Below are 9,919 nucleotides of genomic sequence, written 5' to 3' on the forward strand. Positions count from 1 at the left end.
TCAAAATTAGGAGGAACAATTGAAAACAACTGAAACAATCACCATCCTGAGTATAAAGAGAAAAAACAACTCCTTTTGTTCTTTGAAGAGGTGGGAGCCCCTGAGTATGAAAGATGATATGTGCTGTCAGACTCAGTCGATGTGTTAGTTTTGCTGAGTTGACATTTTTTTCTTTCTTTCATATTCTTTGTTGGAAGAGATAACTCTCCAGGAAGGTAAATGGAAAAGGTTATATTTGGAAATGAAACTGATATAAAAACAAAAGATTTCAATGTTTTGTTTTGCTTTGCTTTAATGGAAAAGACTAGTTTTAAGCCCAGAGATTTGAGAAGACTGTCTTTACCTTTTTTTACCACTTAAGAAATTCAGTGTCAGAGCTGGACATTCTGAGATGGATTTTATTTCTGAACACATATGCAATGAATATTTAGCATAGATCGATAAGTAACATTAATAAGTAAGACATTTTTAATACCCACCCAAATAATTATATTCTTCTAAGCCCTCTCTTCCTAACTATTCTCTTTCTGTCAAAGATACTGCAGCCTTTCCAGTCAACCAGGATTGTGAGCTCAGTCATATTTGACTTTTTACTCTTTCTCACTGCCCTGCCTCACACCCAATCAACTACCTTTTGTTTTATTGTCTCTTGATCCTTCAAATATGTTTGACTCTTTGTGACCTCATGGAACTTAGGACACCCAGCCCCTCCACTATCTTCCAAAGTCTGTCCAAGCTCATGTTTGTTGCTTCCAAGACACTATCTATCCATTTCATTCTCTGCTGTCCCCTTTTCATTTTGCCTTCTATCTTTCCCAACTTCAGGGTGTTTTCCAAGGAGTCCTATCTTCTCATTATATGGCCAAAGTATTTCAGCCTCACCTTCAGTATTTGACCTTCCAGTGAATAGTTTGAATTAATTTCCTTAAGTATTGACTGCTTTGATCTCCTTGCTATTCAAGGGACTCAAAAATCTTCTCCAGGCACAATTCAAAAGTGTCAATGCTGCAGTATTCTGCTTTCTTTATGGTCCAACTCTCATAGCCATACATTGCTACTGGAAAAACCACCGATTTGACCACATGAAACTTTGTTGGCAAGATGATGTCTCTGCTTTTTAGTATGCTGTCCAGATTTGCCATAGTTTTTCTTCCAAGGAGCAAACTTCTTTTAATTTCATGGCTACAGGCACCATCTGCAATGATCTTTGAGCCCAAGTATATAAAATTTGACAGTGCTTCCATTTCTTCTCCCTCTGTTTGCCAGGAAGTGATGGGACCAGTTGCCAAGATCTTAGTTGTTTTTTTTTTTAATGTCAAACTTCAAGCCAGCTTTTACACTCTCTCTTTCAACCTCATCAAGAAGCTTCTTAATTTCTCTTTTTTTCCATAAAAGTGGTATCATCTCCATATCTGAGATTGTTGATATTTCTCCCGGCAATCTTGATTTACCCAGCTTGGTATTTTGCAGTATGTACTCTGCTTATAAGTTAAATAAATAAGGTGACACTATACAGCCTTGTTACACTCCTTTTCTAACCCTAAACCAATCAGTTGTTCCATGTTTGGTTCTAACTGTTGCTTCTTGGCCTGTGTACAATTTCCTCAGGAGACAAGTAAGATGATCTGGTGCACCAATCTCTTTGAGGACTTGCCACATTTTGTTGTGATCCAGTCAAAAGCTTTATTGTAGTCAATAAAGCAGAAGTAGATGGTAGTTTTTTCTGGAACACCTTTGCTTTCTCCATTATGCAGCAAATGTTGTCAGTGTGGTCTTCAGTTCCTCTGCTCCTTCAAAAACCAGCCTGCTCTTCTGCTAATTCTTGGTTCACATATTCCTGAAGTTTAGCTAGCAGAATCTTAAGCATAGCCTTGCTGGCATGTGATATGAGCACACTTGTTCGGGAATTTGAACATTCTCTGGCACGGTCATTCTTTAGAATTGGAATGTAAACTGATCTTTTCCAATCCAGTGGCCATGGTTGAGTTTTCCAAATTTGCTGTCGTATTGAGTGCAGCACCAGAACAGCATCATCTTTTAGGATTTTAAATAATGTGGCTGGAATTCTATCACCTTATTGTTATCAATACTTCCTAAGGCCCATTTGACCTCCAGGTTGGCTGGCTCTAAATCAGTAACCACACCATTGTGGTTATAAGTAATGTAAAGATCTTTTTTTGGTTTATTTGTTTTTGCTAGGTAATGGGGTTAAGTGACTTGCCCAGGGTCACACAGTTAGTAAGTGTCAAGTGTCTGGCCTGAGATTGGATTTGGACTCAGGTCCTCCTGATTCCAGGGCTGGTCCTCTATCCACTGGGACACCTAGTTGCCCAGTTCTTTTTTTGTCTTTTTTTGTCTAGTTCTTCTGTACATTCTTGGGATTTCTTCTTAATCTCTTATGCTTCTGATAAATCCATACATTTTTGTCTTTGATCATGCCCATTTTTGTGTGAAATGTTCCCTTGATGGCTCTAATTTTCTTAAAGAAATCTCTTGTCTTTCCCATTCTATTATTTCCTTCTATTTCTTTGCATTGCTCATTTAAGAAAACTTTCTCGTTTCTCTTTGCTAGTCTCAGGAATTCTGCATTCAGTTGGATATATCTTTCCCTTTCTCCTTTCCTTTTCATTTTCCTTCTTTCCTTACCTATTTGTAAAACCTCATTGGACAGCCACTTCACTTTCTTGCTTTTCTTTTTCTTTGGAATGTTTTTTGTTGCTGCCTCTTGTAAACCTCTGTCCATAGTTTTTTCAGGCACTCTATCAACCAGATCTAATCCCTTAAATCTATTCATCACTTCTACTTCATATCCATAAGGAATGTTATTTAGTTCATACCTATATGGTATGAACTTTTTTCAATTTAAGTCTGAATTTTGCAATAAGAAGCTTGCGATCTAGGCCACAGTTAGCTCCAGGTCTTTTAGTTATCTTTTGATTTCCTTCTTTAGCTTTCCAAACCTCTATGATGAATATGACGTCTTTTTTTGGAGTTATTTCTACAAGATATTGTAAGTAATCATAGAACTGATTGACGGTCTCTTCAGCATCAGTGGTTGGAACATAGACTTGTGTTACTGGGATCTTGAATGATTTGCCTTGCATTTGAACAGATATCATTTTTGAGATTACACCCTAGTACTTTTTTCTCACCCTTTTATTGGCTAGAAGGGCTACTCCGTCTCTTCTAAGGGATTCTTGCCCCAATAGTATACATAGTGATCACCTGAATTAAATTTACCCATTCCTGTCCATTTAAGTTCATTGACACCCAGATGTTGGTGTTTGATCTTTCCATCTCCTGCCTGACCACATCCGGCTTACCTTGGTTCATAGAGCTTACATTCCAGGTTCCTATGCAATATTGATCTTCCCAGCATTGGACTTTCCTTTCCTCACCAGATGCATTCACAGCTGAGCTTCCTTTTGGCTTTGCCTCAGTCATTTCATTAGTACAGGAGCTACTCGAAGTTGTCCTCTGCTCCTCCCGAGTAAGTGTTGAATACCTTCCAACCTGAGGTGCTTATCTTCGGGTATCATCTCTTTTGTCATTTTAATACTGACCGTGATGTTTTCTTGGCAAAGATAGTGGAGGGGTTTGCCATTTCCTTCTCCAGTGGATCACCTTTTGTCAGAACTCTCTGCTATGACCTATCTTTGGTAACCCTACCTGACATAGCTCATACTTTCATTGAGCTATGCAAGCCCCTCTGCCATGACAAAGCAGTGATTCAGGAGGGGAATCAGCTACCTACTTTTGTCTATTCTACCACATCTTGAAACTCTCCTCTTTTCTCTACTCACATAAGAACCACAACACTTCAAGCCCTTGTCATGCTCCCCTAACCCCCTCCCTAATTTATCTCCCTTCCTTAACTGATTCTCTTCTTTTTTATATATATAACTACTAAATGGATGTACCTAAAGAACAAGGTTGACCATTTCATTCCCCAGCTCAAAAAAGCTTTATAAACTCCATTTCCACATCTAGGCTTGCTAGACATTAATCACCTTCACGATTCCATATTCCAGCCAAACTGGACAATTTGCTATTCTTCAATAGCCTTCTCATTGCTTTCTCTGACTCAGATCTCAAACCCACTTCATTCATCAGCTCACAAAGTGATCTTCTTCAAGCACAGGTCTGACCATGTCACAACCCATACCCCATCCTACTCAATAAACTCTAGTGGCTCCCCTATTATTTCCAGGATCCAATGAAAAATCCATTGACTTTTATAGCCCTTCATGACCTGGCCCTCTCCTACCTTTCCAATCCTCTTACACTTTACTCCCCTCCACACACTTTCCAATTCCCTCCTTCAGTGTCACTGGCCTCTTGGATGTTCCTTGCACAAAACTCTCTATCTCCTGACTCCGTGCATTTTCCCTGTCTCTCCCTGTCTAGAATGCTCTCTCATGTCATTTCTGCCTTCTGGCTTTCCTGGCTTCTCTGCAAGAAACCTGTCCTAATCATCCTTAATTTTCGCACCTTCCTTAGAGTATATCTCCAATTCATCCTGGACACAGCTTGTTCATACGTAGTTCTTTGCATGCCATATCCATTAGACTGAAAGCTCCATGAAGGCAAGGGCTTTTTTGCTTTTTCTAGCACTTAGCACAATGCCTAGCATAGAGCAGGTGTTTAACAAATGCTTGTTATTGACTGATGGGCTGCTGAAATGACTTGACCTGAAACAGGACATTTTTTTCTCCTAACTCTGGGTCTCTGTCCCCACTGCCCACATACCTGTAATGTACTTCTTCCTCAGTTTCTCTTCTTATAAGCTCAAGTATACAAATATCCATAAAGAAAATAAATATGTATTAATGCATCTATAGTTAATTAAATGATTGACAAATGTTTATTCAAAATATAAAACAATGTCTAAAATTCCTTAATAAATATTTTGTTTTCATATTAATTTGACAGATATTGATAAATGTCCTAGTATGTGAAAGATTCTAATGTAGGCACTGGGAGAAATTGAAGATAAATAAGACAGGATCCCTTTCTTCAAGGACTTACCTAATCTAATAAATACAGAATGAACACAAGTAACTATAACATCAAATAGATTATTATAACTGTATTAGATAGTTATAAAGTTCCATGAGAGCTCCAAGGGAAAACAGAACCTGAATCAAGGAAGACCCCAGAAGATTTGGGGAAGGGAATAAGCATTTATTAAGGAACTATCATGTAGCAGGTACTATGCTAAGTGTTTCACAAATATCTCATTTGATAATAATTTGATAGGGTGACATCTGAGGGAGGTCTTGAAGAACAAGTAGAGTCATGAGTGGGGGAGGAGGGAAGCATTTCAGGTATAGGGAACTGCCCTGAGCAGAAACACAAAGAGGTAGAGTCTTGGAACAAGTCGCATAATGGAGAATAGCGTGGTTGAAAAGGTGTGCGGAAGGCAGATTGCCAAGATCCTTGAATGCAAGGCTAAGGCATTAATTTGGATTTCCATAGGCAATGGGGAACATGGAAGATTTTTGATCAGTAGTGATTAAGAAGTACATTTTCTTGGTAACTGAAAGTACCAAGTTGCTAGTGGAGGTTGTGTGGAAAACACACTTCCCGTTTCTTTGTCTCCTCTCTGTTACTTAGTCTAGTGCTGAGTGTTAAAGCTTGTTGAATGGTACTACAGCATCAAGAAGTTGGATGTATCTTTATATTTAAGTGCAGCTGCCCATAACCACTTTTATGAAGCCTTTTGAATATTTAAAGATAGCTTGTTCTGTGGTAATCTTGGAATAGTGCTTTTGTCCCTCTCATATGAGTGACCACTTTGATTATCATAACATGTTTACAGACCCATTTTCAATGACCCAAGACAACAGATTTCAGTGAACTTTCAGACCTTGTATTGTATTAATTGTTCTGGAGAGCAAATATTTAAAATATTTAAAAACTGATGGAATTTCAATCTTAGGGTGAAATCATTTCAACCAAAAAATTGACACTTGTTGGATTTTTGATCTCACTAATGTAGGTAATCTTACCAGTGATGTAGATAGCAGCCTATCATTCCTTCTCATCCTGTGTGACTGTTGCCCATGTCCTTCCATAAATCCTCTGTCAGGGGTCCACCCAGAGTTCTAGGAGCCTTCCTCCAGATGTTCAACGTTGCATGGTTAGGCTTGGCGTATATATACTGTCCGCTATTTATCCCTTATTTTCCCTTCCTGTATAACCATCCCACCCTCTGGAAGCAGAGAGTATTACTTTACTGTGTATTTCTCATTTGAATGAATACAAGTACTCATCTAGTATATAACTAAATAATAATACCAAAAAATAAACTCTTTTAGACTTTAAGATTGTAAGCTCTGGTTTGGTGTTTGCTACTTGGCTTAAAGCACACAATAATATATCCATTTCCTACCTCAAAAATTCTATGACTTGTTAAAAATAAGATAATTTTTTTTCCCAAGAAAATAAGTATAGTATACATTCTTTTAGTCTCTCCTATCACATTTTATAAAATAATGAGAACTAGATCATCCAGTAATAATAGGTTGAAATTAACTTTAACTCTGTGTTATAGATTCATATCTAGTCCTTACCAATGGTAATGAAAAATATGGGTTAATTGGCTAGAGGATATTGATAGCTCCAATCCAGTTCTCTGTTGCTTAGTGGTAATGGTTAAATTAGAACACTGAGCCCACAAGTAAATAAAGACTAAACTGTTCCAGATAAGCTCTCTTCCAAATATAACTGGCATAGTGATCAAAATGGCATTGGGAATTCTAAGCACAGCTGACAGTGATTTTGTTGTTGTTTGGATAAATCCAAGATATGTGGTTTTAATGCCATTTTTGACAGTTTCTGTTAGAATGGCTTGGTTAATTCAAACATCTTAAAAAATGAAACCAACCTTGAAGAGCCAAAACCCATGGGAATTATGCAACAAGACTACAGAGCATAAAGGATATGTGTCTCTACTTCTGTTCCCATCTTTAAACCAAAGGCACACACATCACATTAAGATGTCATCAAAATGTTGTTACTATAAACCCTTTTCATTTGAAAATTCTAACGTAATCTTAGGGTCCATTAGCTATGAGACACATCATGCACAGGACCAGGGAATTGAAAGTCACTCTTCTACCCTGGTCAGTCCATATTTTATCAGTTCTGGGAGTCATATTTTAGGGAGGACATTGACAAGCTGTAGAGCTTTTAAAGGAAAGCCATCAAGATGGTGACAGACCAAACTGCTCATGCCATTTTAGGGTCAAATGAAGAAAGGAGGAATATTTAGCCCGGAGAAGAGAATTAAGGGAAAAAAATGATAGCTGTCTTCATGTAGTTTAAGTACTGTCATTTCTAATAAGTATTAGACTTATTTTGCTTGACCCTGGTGGGCAGAAACAGGAGTAAAAACTGAGAGGCAGCGTGATGGTGTGGATGTGTCATGAGATTCAGAGTCAGGAAGAACTGGGTTTAAATTCAGTACTTACAATGATGGGGAAATTATTCGGGAAAAGCCATAATTTTGATATGATTTCATTTTGTGAAAACAGTGGTCAGGCATGTGCTTCTGCTGATAGTAGGCTGACTCAGAACATCTGACTGTGACCAGGTGAAACTCAGTAGAGCAGATTTCCTCGCCTTTAGCTGGTTTTCCTTTATTTAAATATTAGACTTTGTATCATACATATGTTCCACTGCTCTTTTATTTTTTTTAAGTTTGTGGTTTTTCAGAATGGATACTACTCAAGGAAACATGCAAAAGTTATAGTTCTTAAAGACCACATCATGACTCTTAGAGATATTGTAGTAGCTATTCATATAAAGAACTCAAGCCTTTTAAGAATCATTCGAGCCCGCAATGAAACAGCATCAGCTGCAATGAAGCACAAAGGAAAATATGGTGGAAAATAATACCAAAATGCCAGTAACTAACAAACTATCGCCACTAATTAATTAATCTTCAGAAAAACAAGCAAAGATCTTTACAGGAACATGGAAACTTTAAAGGAAACCTGAGTCTTCTACAGAGTAATAAAAGTTTCTTAAATATAGAACATCACAAAGACTAGTTAAAATAAGATTTATTGTTATAAAGAAAAATATTTGTCATAGGTAAAACAATAAAAAGGTTGAGTACTAATGATTGGATAAAGGTAACTTTTACTAATAAGCATTTTTTGTTCAACAACAATAATAATGATAGCTAAAATGTCTATAGTGCTTACTATGTGGTAAGCACTATACTAGACACTTTCCAATTATTATCTCATTTGATCCTCACACACCTCTAGGAGTTGTGTGCTATTATTATCCCCATTTTACAGTTGAGGAAACTGAAGCAAACAAAGTTTAGATGACTTATGCAGGTTCACACAGCTAGCAAGTGTCTGAAACCAGATTTGAACTCAGGTTTTCCTGACTCCAGGCCTGGTACTTTATTTACTCTGCCACTTAGCTTCCCATGGCAGCAACACTAAAAGCTCAAGTGTGTTTACATTAAAGCTATTGTAAAAAAAATCCAGGGGAACCTGTAAGATCTGAGCATCTTTATCCAATTATAAAACATCTACCCAAAAATGTTTTGGGGATTTCTTTCTTCCAAAAAGTCTTGTCTCCATTGAGGGGATGATAAACTGGCTATAGTGATATACTGAGCAGTAGAATTGTTCCAGTGTTACAGAAATTCCCAAATGCCCTTGGAATGCTGCAAATGACCCTGAACCATGCCCTACTTCAAAAAAAGTTAGGATATTTATCCAAGATATGGATCTATCTTCCCTAATTTAAATCTCAAAGAATGCTTGATTTAAGCCTTAATGAAAACATATGGGCTATAATCTAGTCAAGATTGGGAAAAAATGGACTGTTTGTCAAAGGTAGGCTTTAGTAGTCATTGTGATAAAAGTATGATTTCATGATAGAGAATTAAAGAATGTATCAAAATCTTGTGAACTCAGTGCCAATTTTAAGGCATTCTTCTCCTTATTGGGTTTTTGGACCTTTTTTGCCATTTGGGTTAGGCTATTTTTAAGGTTCTATTTTCTTCACTATTTTTTAGGTTTTCTTTAGCAAGCTGTTGACTAGCTTTTCATGATTTTCTTGCATTACTCTCATTTCTCTTCCCAGTTTTTTTTCTACTTCTCTTACTTGCTTCTCAAAATTCTTTTTTAAGCTCTTCCATGGCCTGGGACTGATTCATATTATTCTTGGAGGCTTTGGTCTTTGTTGTCTTCTTCTGGTTGTATGTTTTGATCTTCTTTGTCACCAAAGAAAGATTCAATGGTCTGACTTTTTTGTGCTGTTTTCTCATGTTCCCAGCCAATTATTTGAGTTTTAAACTCTTTGTTAAGGTAAGGGTCTGCTTCCAGTATGGAGAATGTACTTTCCCAAGCTTCCGGAGTTTTGTGCAGTTATTTTCAGAGATACTTCTAGGGATCTATAAATTTTCAGTTCTTTCAAGGTGGTATAATCAAAGGTGAGGTGTTTACTCCTTTCTGGCCTGTGTTCTGGTCCATGAGTGATGACAAGCACTCTTTTCTGCTTTGGAACTATGAGGAGGATTCCTTATGCACTGCTGCCACAAGCTCTACCCTGCCAGAGTTCCTCTTCACCTCAGAACCGCCACCAAGACTGCGACTAAGATCCAAGCCCGGGCAAAGCAAGAGAATCTTGTCTTAGCATCAGCAAAGAGATCCCTGCGATTCCCATCTGATCAGACACTTGATCCCCCCACTGTCTGTGAGTCGACAGATAGCTCTGGAAGCAGCTGCTGTCCTGAGGCTTCGCTGGGACTGAGCTTCTCTCTCACTGCAGTCTGATATACCTTTCCTACTGACCTTTTAAGTTGTCTTTGGCATTTGTGGGTTGAGAAGTCTGGAAACTGCCACAGCTTCCCTTGATTCAGTCTACTGAGGCCTGCTCCAGGTTTGCT

Source organism: Phascolarctos cinereus, unplaced genomic scaffold (assembly GCF_003287225.1).
Source record: "Phascolarctos cinereus isolate Bilbo 61053 unplaced genomic scaffold, phaCin_HiC Scaffold_4;HRSCAF=312, whole genome shotgun sequence".
NCBI lineage: Eukaryota > Metazoa > Chordata > Mammalia > Diprotodontia > Phascolarctidae > Phascolarctos > Phascolarctos cinereus.